The 13,146-nt window shown below is 46.0% G+C and overlaps 1 pseudogene; it reads right to left on the bottom strand.

Moving 5' to 3' along the window:
- Positions 1–7,628: 7,628 nt before the first annotated feature.
- Positions 7,629–11,087, bottom strand: LOC124680256 (annotated as a pseudogene).
- Positions 11,088–13,146: the final 2,059 nt, after the last annotated feature.

Raw genomic sequence — 13,146 nt, 5'->3', positions numbered from 1 at the left:
TCCCCCGATTTTCACATAGTTAATGATTCATGTTTACCAATGCATCCCATTCCCATCTAAGGTAAGTCTTGACTATTTTCCCTGATTCATTTTTTCCCTAACTTTTCTACTCTCTTTATCCTAAATTGTAAGTCATTTTGCCTTTCCTATAGGTACAACGTAGCTTTTGCTATGCACCTAATTGTATCTGCAAAAGCCAAAAAGACTTACAATTAGAAACAGTGCGACTACTTCTTTTATAGAAAGGTGGAACCTGAAGCTGAACCAGCCCCTGTGATACACATACATAGAGGTCAGTTATCTATCTAAAATGTGAGTAAAATGGCTGCAAGTGTAATCCTTACGCTGCTGCAGACTACTGCATATATGATATCTGAAGATGTATGTGAAGTGTTCATTTCGTATATAGCTGGATCGTTATCGTTGAGACATGGCAGCGGCGGCGGTGTGGCTGGAGTGGGGTTTCTTGTGGCTGGTCTGAGTGGTGGTGGGGGGCTGTGGTGAAGTAGCGGAGGGGAAGGGGAGGTGGGTACACCGCCGGTGCGGTAGCAGGAGGATGCTCTGATACCACTCTGTCACGGTCCGAGGTGAACAGCGACAAGCGATCGGAGAAGAGAGGAAAGAGCTCCATGGGCACAGACCGTCGAGAGTGGCAGCGAATGAGACAAAACCGATTTAACAAATTCCAATCTTCCACCGTATCCCAAAAACCTTGCACTAGCATTGAGTCTCCGGTCAACTAGCCCAACCAAAGGGGAGATGTCATGGACGGTTGGTTTTGTGGTACCCAAGGGCAGACCCAAATAAGTGAAAGGGAGTTGCCCAGTGGAGCAACCAAAAGTATCAGCCAAAAGCTTCAGATGTTCTTCCGATATATTAACAGAATATAGAGATGATTTAGCACAATTAACATGGAGTCCAGTAGCTTGAGCAAAATCCTCAATAAGTTTTTTTAAGGCTAAAAGTTGGGCTAGGCAGGCTTGTAGAATTAGCAATGTATCATCTGCATACTGCACTATAGGGAAGTCTGTGTTGGGTATGGGGAGAGGTACTTGTAGTATACCAGAGTGAAAAAGGTGGTTCACCATTGCTTGGAGAAGATCAGAGACACTCACAAAGAGGAGTGGAGACAAAGGATCCCCTTGCCGGACACCTTTTTTACAAAAGAATTTCTTCCCCCGAACCCATTTAATAAAACCGAAGATGCCCCAGTTGACATGATCATGTCAAGCCAATCCAGCCAAGTAGCATCAAACCCCCAAGATTCAAACACTTTTTTAATCGCCTTATGTTCCACTGTATCAAAGGCTTTTGCAAAATCCAATTTAAGGATCACAGTTTCAGTACCACTTTGCTTACACTGATGGATGTATTCATATACCCATCCCACACAGTCCTGAATAGTGCGAGAGTGCAGAAATCCATATTGATTTATATGCACTAACTCCAAAATCCTTTCTTGCAAACGATTTTCCATTAACTTAGTGAGAAGCTTCAAGCAGAGATTCAGCAAAGAGATGGGTCTATAGTCATTAGGGCCCTCGGGAGAAAGGTTTTTGGGAATCAAAGTGATAAAAGAATCAATTATGCTCTGAAGATTGATTGACCCATCCCAGAATTCCTAACAGAGCCTATAGAAATCATATTTAACCACCAGCCAACAAACTTTTAAGAACAAAACTGAGAATCCATCAGGTCCAGGAGACTTATCACTAGGCATATGAGCAACCACAGTATCAATTTCCTCATGAGTAAAGGGTCTGGACATCTCATGAAGACCATCAAAATGATGAAAGAAATGAGAAAACTCCACAGTATCAGCAGGTGGAATGGAAACACCATCCCTCGAAAGAGAGGATATTGTGTTTTTCCTGTATCTTATAGTCGCCATAGAGTGAAAGAAAGCAATGTTTAAATGAATCCCAAAGAATGCCAGCTTTCTCATTATGGTCCAACGCAATGGAACGATCATCCCTGGAAAGAGAGGATATTGTGTTTTTTCTGTATCTTATAGTCGCCATAGAGTGAAAGAAAGCAGTGTTTTCGTCCCCCAAATTGACCCATCTGGCCGTGCAACGCTTCTTCCAATAGTCTTGTTTACAAAGAAGAAGGTGTTGGAGCCTCTGCTTAACAATATTTTGAAAATTCCACTCAGTTATATGTAGCACCCTCATGTCCTTATAAGAATCTAGCATTAGAATGATTTTGTTACAGTTTGATATCAGAGTACTCAGCACAGAGAAACTAGTGCTCCACTGCTTAAGGCCTTTTCTGAGCCGTTTGAATTTAGCTGATAAACTTTTAGCAGCATCTCCAGGACAGTTTATCTCCCAAATAGAATTAACCACATCCAAGCAGTGTTCAAAAAATCGGCCGAGATACCGATTTATCGTGAATCGGGTGGTAACCGATAAGATTTTGGCATATCGATTGATTTATCGCATCACCGATATTTTGGCCGATTTTCGGTCCGATTGCCGATATTTCGGCCGATTTTCAGTGAAATTTCGCTGAACTTCGATCTGCTAGCAGATATTTTCGTCACATGGTCTTGTAGAATTGCGCATTAGCTCAAAATTTCCATTTTTATTGATTCAAATGTAAGCAATGAAGGTAATACTTCTGTGCAATGCTCCAATATTATTTTTAGACATTATATTATAGAAAATTTAGTGCTGAAAATTAGGATTGATAAAAAAATAAGCCAATAAATGGCCGACCGATAAAATCGATTAATCGGCCAATAATCGATTAATCTCTATTATGAGGCCGGCCGATAAGTAACAATTAACGATTTCTTGAACATTGCATCCAAGAAACCCGGCATTCTCACCCAATGATTTTCGAATCTAAAGACTTTGGCCTTAGGAATATTGGTTCCAACAGAAATTACACAAGGAATGTGATCAGAAGTGGGTTTAGCTAAGGGATTCACAAGTGTGTTTGGAAATTTAAGAGTCCAGGCAGGAGATGTAAAGAACCAATCAAGCGGAACTAGCAATGGATCACTCTTCATATTACTCCATGTGTATGATCTCCCTTTAATAGGTAATTCTATGAGACCTAAATAACTTATGATCTCATTAAACGTGGCAATATCATTTAAGTTTGCACCATCCTTGTTTCTACACTCAACAAATCTGTAGAAATTAAAATCTCCCACAAACTGGTGTCGGAGGTCGTGCTGATGGTCGTGCTGATGGTGGGATCGACTTCTCTGAGCAGCCAATCCACGTCACGACGGACGCCCTCCAGTCCGACATTCTACTCCGGCCACTCCAGCAGCGGCAGCGACTCGCGTGTTATTGCGGAAAAGTTTCAAAGAATGGTGTGACCATGTCTGAGCTTCAACCGAGATAGCTGGATGGTGTGACCAACTGACCCGCTGAGTTGCAATTTGGCAGTCCCTGCAAGCCACGGGCAGATGCACCTCAACGTCGCCGGCCCCGTGCACCAGAGGACGACAGAGCCAACGCCGTGGCCAAGCATGGACACGGTGAAACACCAACGGGTGGCTAGCAGGTCCGGCAAATGACCTACTTCTGTTTTGCATCCCAGCAGAGCCCCATGTTAGATTGTGTTCAGCAATGAAATGACAGAATGAACATGCACATGTTGGAAATAATCTCGTGCTCGTACCTGTCACGTCCCTGTAACAAAGGGTAGAGCTACCTGTTCAGGAAAAAGAAGAGATAAGTTTATCTTATCTGACGGGTTTTCTCTCCAGGGCGCTCCCTAGGGCGCCACCGGGGGGAGAGGGGGCGATCTCCCTCCTTCCGCCGCCCCTCCCTCCGTTTCTCTCCCTCCGCCGCTGCCGTCGGCGCTGGCCACGGTGGCGGCGGGCCCCGGCGCCAAAGTGCCCGGGGGGTTGTTGGAGGCGGCGACCCGCAGTGGCGGTTGGGGCGGCAACCTCTGGCTTCGGCGTGTTCCGCGTCTAGGGCGGCGTCCCTGGATGTGCGTCGGCGGCTTCTCCACCACGGCCTTCGGTGACGGATGGTGGTGGCGGCGGCTGTTGGATCTTGGGACTGTCGAGATCCATCATTGGCTTCTGCTAGCGGCGCGAGGAAGGGGGCGGCGATGTGCGGCGCCATGTTCCCTGCCACCTAGCTAGGTATCTACGGGAACGGGAGGGTACCCGGTGTCAAAGAGGTCAGCCACGCGCACACAGGGGCAGATCGGATGCTCGGCTGAAACACGAGGTGATCACTACAGGAATGGCGTGATACGCGGAGGGCCTTTTATACGCTGACTCCCAAAATTTGGGGCCATCGGCGTATGGCTCGGCCAGGCCAGCCTGCCATCCGACCCTCGGCGTAGCATTGTCGTCGGCGTAGCGAGGTCTACGCCGAGGGCAGCCCTCATCTTTGGCCCTAGGCGCGACGGCCACCCTCGGCGTAGGCCTTTTTCAAATTTGTCTAATTTTGTAAAAATCATAACTAATTCATACGATGTCAGAAAAATATGTATAAGGTATCAAAATATTCAGAAAAAAGTCCTCTATCCGTTTATGTCAAAATCATGCACATTTCAATCATGTACAGTACCATGTTAACATAGCAATAATTCAAACACTTTCTTATATGTCATCGGGTTCCCGTTTTGGCCAGATGTCAATTGAAACGAAGTCAGGAAATCCCGCGGAGCCGCATGGCGTCATTTTATGTGTCCTAGTAACCACTCCAAAATACGGAATTGGATACGACAATTATTTTGAAAAACCTTCACGGACAGGGCTATCAAGTCTGGAGTTCTATGGCTTTTAGGGGAAATGAGTAGGAAACGGCTCGTGACACCGCATAGTTTGTCAGAACGAGGTCATATTTGGCATGGTGTGTGGTCCCTGGGATGGGAAGCAAGCCCCTGGGAGCGGATTTCCAATCCGACCCGTCGGCGATGGTTTTTTCATTTTCGGGTGACAAAACGGGTTTTTTTTGTGAAGCACCTACATGGGACGCATTTTAGTATAGCGCAAGACCTCCGCGTAGTGGTAGGACTCCGCCTTCGCACCACATATCACATGCCATATGTGCACGCTATCTATCTGGGAATGCATGCAGCTTCCTGCGGAGTCCCGTCGAATCCGTTGGAAAGTGACTGGATTCGAACTAGGGCTACACTTTCCGTCGCTCAATAAATTTCGGGAAAAATGTTTTTAGGTCTACGACACATTACTTTATATGCTAATTTTTTCCGTTTAGCGCGATGGTAACGGGTGCACCAGCGCGTCCGGTACGGCCATATCGCATCTCCGTGGGGGCCATTTTGGCAAGATAGTAATTTAAACGAAGTCAAAAAATCCCGCGGAACCGCATGGCGTCATTTTATGTGTCCTAGTAAGCACTCAAAATTTCGGAATTAGGATACGACAATTATTTTGAAAAACCCTTCACAAACAGAGCTATCACGTCCGAAGTTCTATGACTTTTAGGGCAAATGAGTAGGAAACGGATTGTGACACCGCATAGTTTGTCGGACCGAGGCCATATTTGGCACGTGTGTGGTCCCTGGGATGGGAAGCAAGGCCCCGAGAGTGGATTTCCAATTCGAGCGATGGTTCTTTCATTTTCGGGGTGCCAAAACGGTTGTTTTTTGAAGCACCTACATGTGGCGCATTTTAGTATTGCGCAAGACCTCTGTGTAGTGGTACGACACCGCCTTCGCACCACATATCGCATGCCATGTGTGCGCGCTAGCTATCTGGGAATCCATGCGGCTTCCTGCGGTGTCCCGCCGAACCTGCTGGAAACTGACCGGATTTGAACTATGACTACACTTTCCGTCGCTCAATAAATTCAGGGAAAAATATTTTTAGATCTACGACACATCACTTTATATGCTAAATTTTTTTTCATTTAACGTGATGGTAAACGGGTGCACCAACGCGCCCGGTATGGCCAGCATCTCCATGGGGCCCGTTTTGGCCAGATGACAATTTAAACGAAGTCAGAAAATCCCGCGGAGCCGCATGGCGTCATTTTATATGTGCTAGTAACCACTCCAAAAGTCGGAATTAGGATACGACTATTATTTTGGAAAACCCTTCACAAACAGGGCTATCACGTCTAAAGTTCTATGGCTTTTAGGGCAAATGAGTAGGAAACGGTCTGTGATACCGCATAGTTTGTCGAAACAAGGCCAAATTTGGCACGTGCGTGGTCCCTGGGATGGGAAGCAAGGCCCGGAAGCGGATTTTCAATCTGACCCATGGGCGATGGTTTTTTCATTTTCGGAGTGCCAAAACGGGGATTTTTTGTTGTGAAGCAGCTACATGGGCGCATTTTAGTATTGCGCGAGACCTACGCGTAGTTGTAGGACAACGCCTTCGCACCATATATCACATGCCGTATGTGCGCGCTAGCTATCTGAGAATCCATGTGGCTTCGTGCGGTGTCTGCCGAATCCGCTGGAAACTGACCGGATTTAAACTAGGGGTACACTTTTCATCGCTCAATAAATTTTGCGAAAAATGTTTTTCGGTCTATAACACATCACTTTATGTGCTAATTTTTTTCCGTTTTACGTGTTGGCAAACGGTGCACCAGCGCGCCCGGTACGGCCATTTCGCATCTCCAGAGGGGGCCGTTTTGGCCAGATGGCAAACATGACGTCATATTTGAATTGCTCTAATTTTTAGGTTTAAATGATGATATGGATGTCATATTTAGATTCCTCTCATTTTTCTGATCTATTTAGACATATTATTTGTGGAATTTCGATTTTCGGATTTAAAGATATTAATTATTCCATATTAAATATAAAAAAGACCAAAAAATAAAATCATTTTACGATTAATTCAATATTATTATTACTTATATATCCATTGTTTTTTACTTAAGTAATTGTTTGGAATTCAAAAATAAAGAGGTGTGACATCACGTTTCAAGGGTTAATAGGGTTGATATGGTATTATTATCAACAAGGTGTCAATTCTTTAATGGAAGCTCATCCGAATGGAACCAAGAAGTTAAACGTGCTGAGGTTGGAGTAGTGTGAGGATGGGTGACCGACTAAGAAATTTAACCATGATTGTAATTTAACCTAAGATTAAGTGTACTTAGAGTTAAAAGTGTAGTAGGTGAAAGATAAACAAGTAAAAAAAAAGGAAAAAATGGAATAAAACAAATTAAAATTTGATAAAATTTAAAATTCTATACCTAGGGTTTTGCCGTCGGCATATAGAAAAAAAAGATTTTTTTAAATTTTTTTTGGAAAAAGGAAATTTGAATTTTTTAAATTTATATGCTGACGGTTTTACCGACGGCGTAGCGTGCAAGCTACGCCGAGGACCAGGCTACGCCAACGGCAATAGTGGCTCCGCCGAGGGAGCTAGTCGCCGAGGAGCTATGCCAAGGGCTGCCCTCGACGTAGCCTACGCTGACTGCCAAAACTGGCTACGCCGAGGGTTTCCGGCCCTCGGCATATCGGCCCATTCCTGTAGTGGATGCGACCTTCATGTATCCTAACTACTACCTGACCTCATGTTTGTCCTAGCTAGCTAGCTATCCGATGCTTGTTGTAGATGCAACTAGGAAATGGTGTACTGTTGTACCGGCCTTTGTGGTCCTCGATATAGTGAACTCGATCCCACGGCATCGTTTTGGATTCACGGTTACAATCCAGTCTCTAGTTTTTACATGATTTACTGCTAAAATCCTTTGTATAGTCCCAAGTTTTCAATACAGCACATGTATTTACGTACGCTTCACACTGTAGGATGTTCAGTAACAAGTGACGACGTTATTAGGTATTCGCATTGTCATGGGAACATGTGTGGAACAGATGTCTGCTACGTAGCTCCTCGTCCTACCTAGGCTGGAGCTCGGAGATTGTCACGTCGTTTTTCGAGAAACCGGGGGTAGGCAGCTGGCTGCTACTTGTCGTCCCATCCAAGGTGCTCGGGTAACTGGACGTCGGGTTCCCTCCGACCAAGGCAACAACACCAGGTTGTGAGAAGCAGAAGGCCGGCCTCGAGGGAGCCGGCAAAGCCGTAGACGTGGAGTGGGTGTTGAGCATGAGGACCACCTCCGACTCGTCCGGCCTAGCGCTCGGATTCTCCTGGACGCACAGTAGCCCGATCTGTACGCAGTAGAGCGCCTCGCTCTCGGGGTACCGTCTGCCCAGGGAAGGATCCACCAGCTCTTCCACGGACCCTGTGCTCCACATCTCCCATACCTGCCGATCCACACGGAGTATCCTGGACTGAATAAGCTACTCCCTCTAATGCATAATAAGTATTGAAAACTTGGTACAACGGTACCGAGGTTAGGCAGGTGTGCAGAGATCTTACGTAGCTGAGCAGAGATCTGGAGGCCGCATCTTCGAGTGACCTGTTGTTCCTCCGACCAGTCACAATTTCTAGAACTATGACACCGAAGCTATACAAGTCCGACTTGGCAGAGACTTGGCCACAGTAAGCGTACTCCGGAGACATGTACCCACTGCAGGAAATGGTTCACACTTTGGGTCGTCAGTGATCCAATCAAATTTTGTTTAAATTAGTTGATTTTACCGGATGAATCGTTCGAACTTACAGCGTACCGACAGACCGTTTCGTTATGTCGATCGATTGATCTCCACCGAAAGCCCTAGACAGACCGAAGTCTGAGATCTAGGGGTTCATGTCCAGGTCCAGCAAGACGTTGCTTGGCTTCAGGTCTCGGTGTATGATCTTCAGAGGAGACTCCTCGTGGAGATATAGCAGGCCTCGGGCAATCCCAGAGATGACCGTGGTCCTTCTCGTCCAGTCCAGTTGATGTGCCTTCTCAGGATCTGGTACACACAGCACTTCCTCTCAGATTAACAAGAGCACAACATACAAATTCGTCGTGTACTAATGTATATGTGTGAATTACCAAAAAGGATCGAGTCTAGGCTCCCTTGAGGCATATATTCGTACACCAACAGTTTCTCTTGGAAGCAAACGCCCAGAAGCTGCACCAGATTCCTGTGCCTAAGGGCATCTCCAACCGAGCGACCCAAACGGACGCGCTGGGTCGTTCGTTTTGGGCCGTTTGGGTGGCCGAGCAGACGCGCAGACGGAGCCCCGCGTCCGCGCGTCCGTTTCGGTCGCGCGGTGCGCCCAACACTGCAGAAATGGGTCGCGGCGCCGTATGGTATGTTTTTGCTTGTAAATTGACTATAAACGTCAAATAAATTATAGAAAATAGTTCAAATGCTCAAAATTTATTACACAGTACATTGTCCACGTAATCAATGATAAAGTATTATTCAAATAAAATGTAAAAACGTTACAAATGCTTTAGGCTTCGGGATTTCCATCATCATTGTTGTTTGCAGCATTGTTGCCTACATGCTGCCACACGTGCTCGATCAAATCAGCCTGCAGCTGGTTGTGTACAGCTAGATCTCGAATTTCATGGTGTGCATGAAGAATGTCCTGGAATGATGCCGGACCACCTTGAGGAGTAACCAACTCTCCCTGGCCCTCCCAGTCATTATCAAAGAGTGAATCATCCCGCTCTACCTCAACAATCATGTTATGCATGATTACACAAGCGGTCATCACCTCCCACAGAGTTTGCACATCCCAGGCTCTAGCAAGATGTTTGACGATAGCCCAACGAGCTTGGAGGATGCCAAACGCCCGCTCGACATCTTTCCGTGCTGCCTCTTGCTCTTTGGCAAACCTTGCCTCCTGCTCTGAGTTGGGTTTTCGGATTGTTTTCACGAGTGTAGCCCAAGATGGATAGATACCATCAGCAAGGTAGTACCCCTTGGTGTAGTGGTGGCCATTGATCACAAATTCCACATCAGGGGACTGACCGTACGCTAGCCTATCAAACACCGGAGAGCGCTGCAGCACATTGATGTCATTGTGCGAGCTAGCTATTCCGAAGAATGAGTACCAAATCCATGTATCCTGTGAAGCAACAGCTTCAAGAATTACTGTGCACCCCTCAGAATGACCGCTGAATGCCCCCTGTAAACCAAAGGGGCAGTTCTTCCACTCCTGGTGCATGCAGTCTATGCTGCCAAGCATCCCAGGTAAACCCCTGGAAGCGTTGATTGACAACAGACGAGCTGTGTCCTCTGCATTAGGTTGCCGGAGGTACTGTTCTCCGAACGAACCGATCACTGCTCTGCAGAACCTGTACATCGCTTCAAAGCCGGTAGACTCACTCATGCGCGTGTACTCATCTACGAAATCACCGGCAACGCCATATGCGAGCATCCTAGTCGATGCCGTGCATTTCTGGTACGAAGAGAGGCCTACCTTGCCAATTGCATCCACTTTCGCGCAGAAGTAGTCGTCGTAGAGCTTGATGCCATCCATTATCCGGCGGAACAACGGTCTGGACATCCGAAAACGACGGCGAAACATGGCCGGCGTGAACAATGCCTTGGGTTGGAAGTAGTCGGTGAAGAGCTGGTCGTGGCCGCGTTCTCTTTTGCGGTCCAAGGCGGCCGTGCGCCCCGGCAAGGACCCCCGGTGCACGGGGATCTGGGAGACAATGTGCTCGTGGATGATCAGCGCAGCCTCCGTGAAAAATTGAGATATGCCATGGTTGACATACCCCAGGGCTCACCCGAGCGATAGCTCTCCCACTGCAACCCTCATTCAATTTGACGCATATGACTTTCAGCTGTCTTCGATCAGACCGCGTCACTCTGTGTTGCCGAGATATGGCCAACGCATACCTCTTGATTGCTTGGTCAGCCGAGTCCTTGTCTGGGGAAGTTTGCCCAACCTGCAGACTCGCCTCCCCTAGGCATGGAACAGAGCGGAATTCATTGTTGATGGTCATTGTTTTTAAGAACTCAGGGTCCATTGGTGCCAAAACCGCCCTCCGGGAAGGACCGACGCCTTCTTCGTCCGAGGAGGATTCAGACGAAGAAGAACGAGCGTCATCGTCCAATGCCTCCAGCAGTCCCTCCACACGCTCGCTAATGTCAACGAACGCGGACCAGTATCCTGGCTCGGCAGCAAACTGGGCGACCATCTGCTCCGATGGACCGGTGCTAGGGCCTGCAGTCAGTGCCGCATGCTCTGAGTGGCCTATCATGCCTGCTGCAGTCAGGGCCAAATGCTCCGATTGAACGGTGATCGGTCCTGTGATGATGGCCATCTCCTATTCACCAGCACCGGTACTGCTTCCGGCACCATCATCACATGATATAAACTGAACATACACCATGGGCTATCCGTATATAGCAGCACCAGGTGTGCTTGCAAACCTCATGTACGTACCCCAATTACTATCACTCTTTACCTCCCAGAAACCCCAACGGGCATGTGTCCCATCATTCCCTCCTACGACGATGAGAGTCTCAACGATCATCTTCTTCCCACGCATCTCACGCCCAAACTGTGCTCGGATGCATCTTCTAACATCCAAAAATTCTCTATTGATCATGTCTGTCACTACAACTTTCATCGAGTCACAGCGCGACACATCGACACCAGAAAATTCGTCGCGTACGACGTCTCCATAAAACACTAACACAGTTTCCATCGTACCTACCGCACAACCATATTTTTAAAACAATGTTAGATTACAACATTAACATGTGATTAACAATTTTAAATAATCGTAACGCAACACCATCTATAATAATTTTAACACCATTCCATAATAATTCTATTAGTCGCCTACCGCTCACTCATTTCATAATTAAATTTAACACCAAACATAACACGACACCATATTTTAATACGCAACAAATTTTAATAGTACCAACTACAAAGTTATATTAAAATAAGTACGGACGGATTTTAGTACCCCAACTTCAGCCCTCCACTTCTAATTATATCTTAAAATACTTCCACCTTATTGCAATCAGAGCAGTCTATAATCAAATCGATCTAAAAAACACGTTCAACATATTTAGTTAGACCATTAATATTTCAGCGTCATACATTTCTAATTACAAGTTGATCATTCGTACGTGATATATTTCTACGCATATAAAATCATAGTCTATATATTACAAATGTTGCATACATAAAACATAAATTCTAAACAACAAATTCAGTTAGCTATTTATGTTGCAAGTCCTAATATATTTCTCAATAATAACTACACAGTCGTACTGATATTTTCATCGTACCTATGCATGCATGCATGCAACTACAGAACATGCATTAACTAAACTAATTACACTACACAACTAATTATGTTCTAACTGCGTAAATAAAATAGATTATGCTTGCTTCTTCAAATTCTTACCTTGATATCACAGATTGAGCAAACACTTAATCAGCCGAGAATTCTTGAGCTGCGAGTAGGAGACATCAACTACATGAGGAAATACTAAGTACCCGAAGAGCTGTGAGAGTGCACAGACAGTGACAGTGCTGAGATGCTGTGAGAGTGCACAGACAGTGAGAGTGCAGAGAGTGAGAGTGAGAGTGCGGGGACAGTGACAGCCTTTATATAGACTCAGCTCATCTCGACGAAATCAACACCGAAAGCAGACCAATTTGCAACAGTACAACATAAAAATCAGTGCCTCACCAAAGTCAGTGCGATGTTGTCGATCTGTCCGGACAGATTCTCTCGCGCGGAAACTGCTGCCTCCACCGAGCACTTAAGCAGCATCAAAGTGAGCAACTCGGTATTATGGGCTGCAGTTTGTCTCCAGACTACTTTTCTGAAAAAAAGGAAATATATATATTGATTTCCCTCTAGCCAAGAAAGGAACTTGTGTAGTGATCCCACAGAAACTCGGTACCATGGGGTTGCCACATTTTATTGTAGCAGCAGACTAATGCAAGCAACTCAAACCAAAACACCTAGCAGGGAAGACAGAAATGGCTGATACTAGGCGCATGGATAACACATGTAAAGGAAGGAGATAAATTGAGCAAAAACAAACATTCTTCCTCTGCAGGTATTTTTTATGCTTCACTGGCATGTCCTATGACTGCAGGTATTCTGCTGCAAGTGGGTGCAGATATGCGCACTGTGTGTATGGCTCGCAACAAATCCGCCCAATGTTTACAATTGTTACCTGCACATTTTCATGGCATGAGGAAACAAAATAGTGAGTTACACTAACACCAACCTCATGTAAAAAATAAGGGTATAAGAAAAAAAAGTAGTATGTGATGCGCCCTCCTGAAAAATAATTGTTGACCGGTTACCGCACTTGGTGATGCGGTCTTCCCTGTAGCTCCACCAGGCA

Source organism: Lolium rigidum, unplaced genomic scaffold (genome assembly GCF_022539505.1).
Source record: "Lolium rigidum isolate FL_2022 unplaced genomic scaffold, APGP_CSIRO_Lrig_0.1 contig_10888_1, whole genome shotgun sequence".
NCBI lineage: Eukaryota > Viridiplantae > Streptophyta > Magnoliopsida > Poales > Poaceae > Lolium > Lolium rigidum.
Note: the sequence above shows the minus strand (reverse complement) of the source record. Positions and strands in the feature narration are given on the sequence as shown.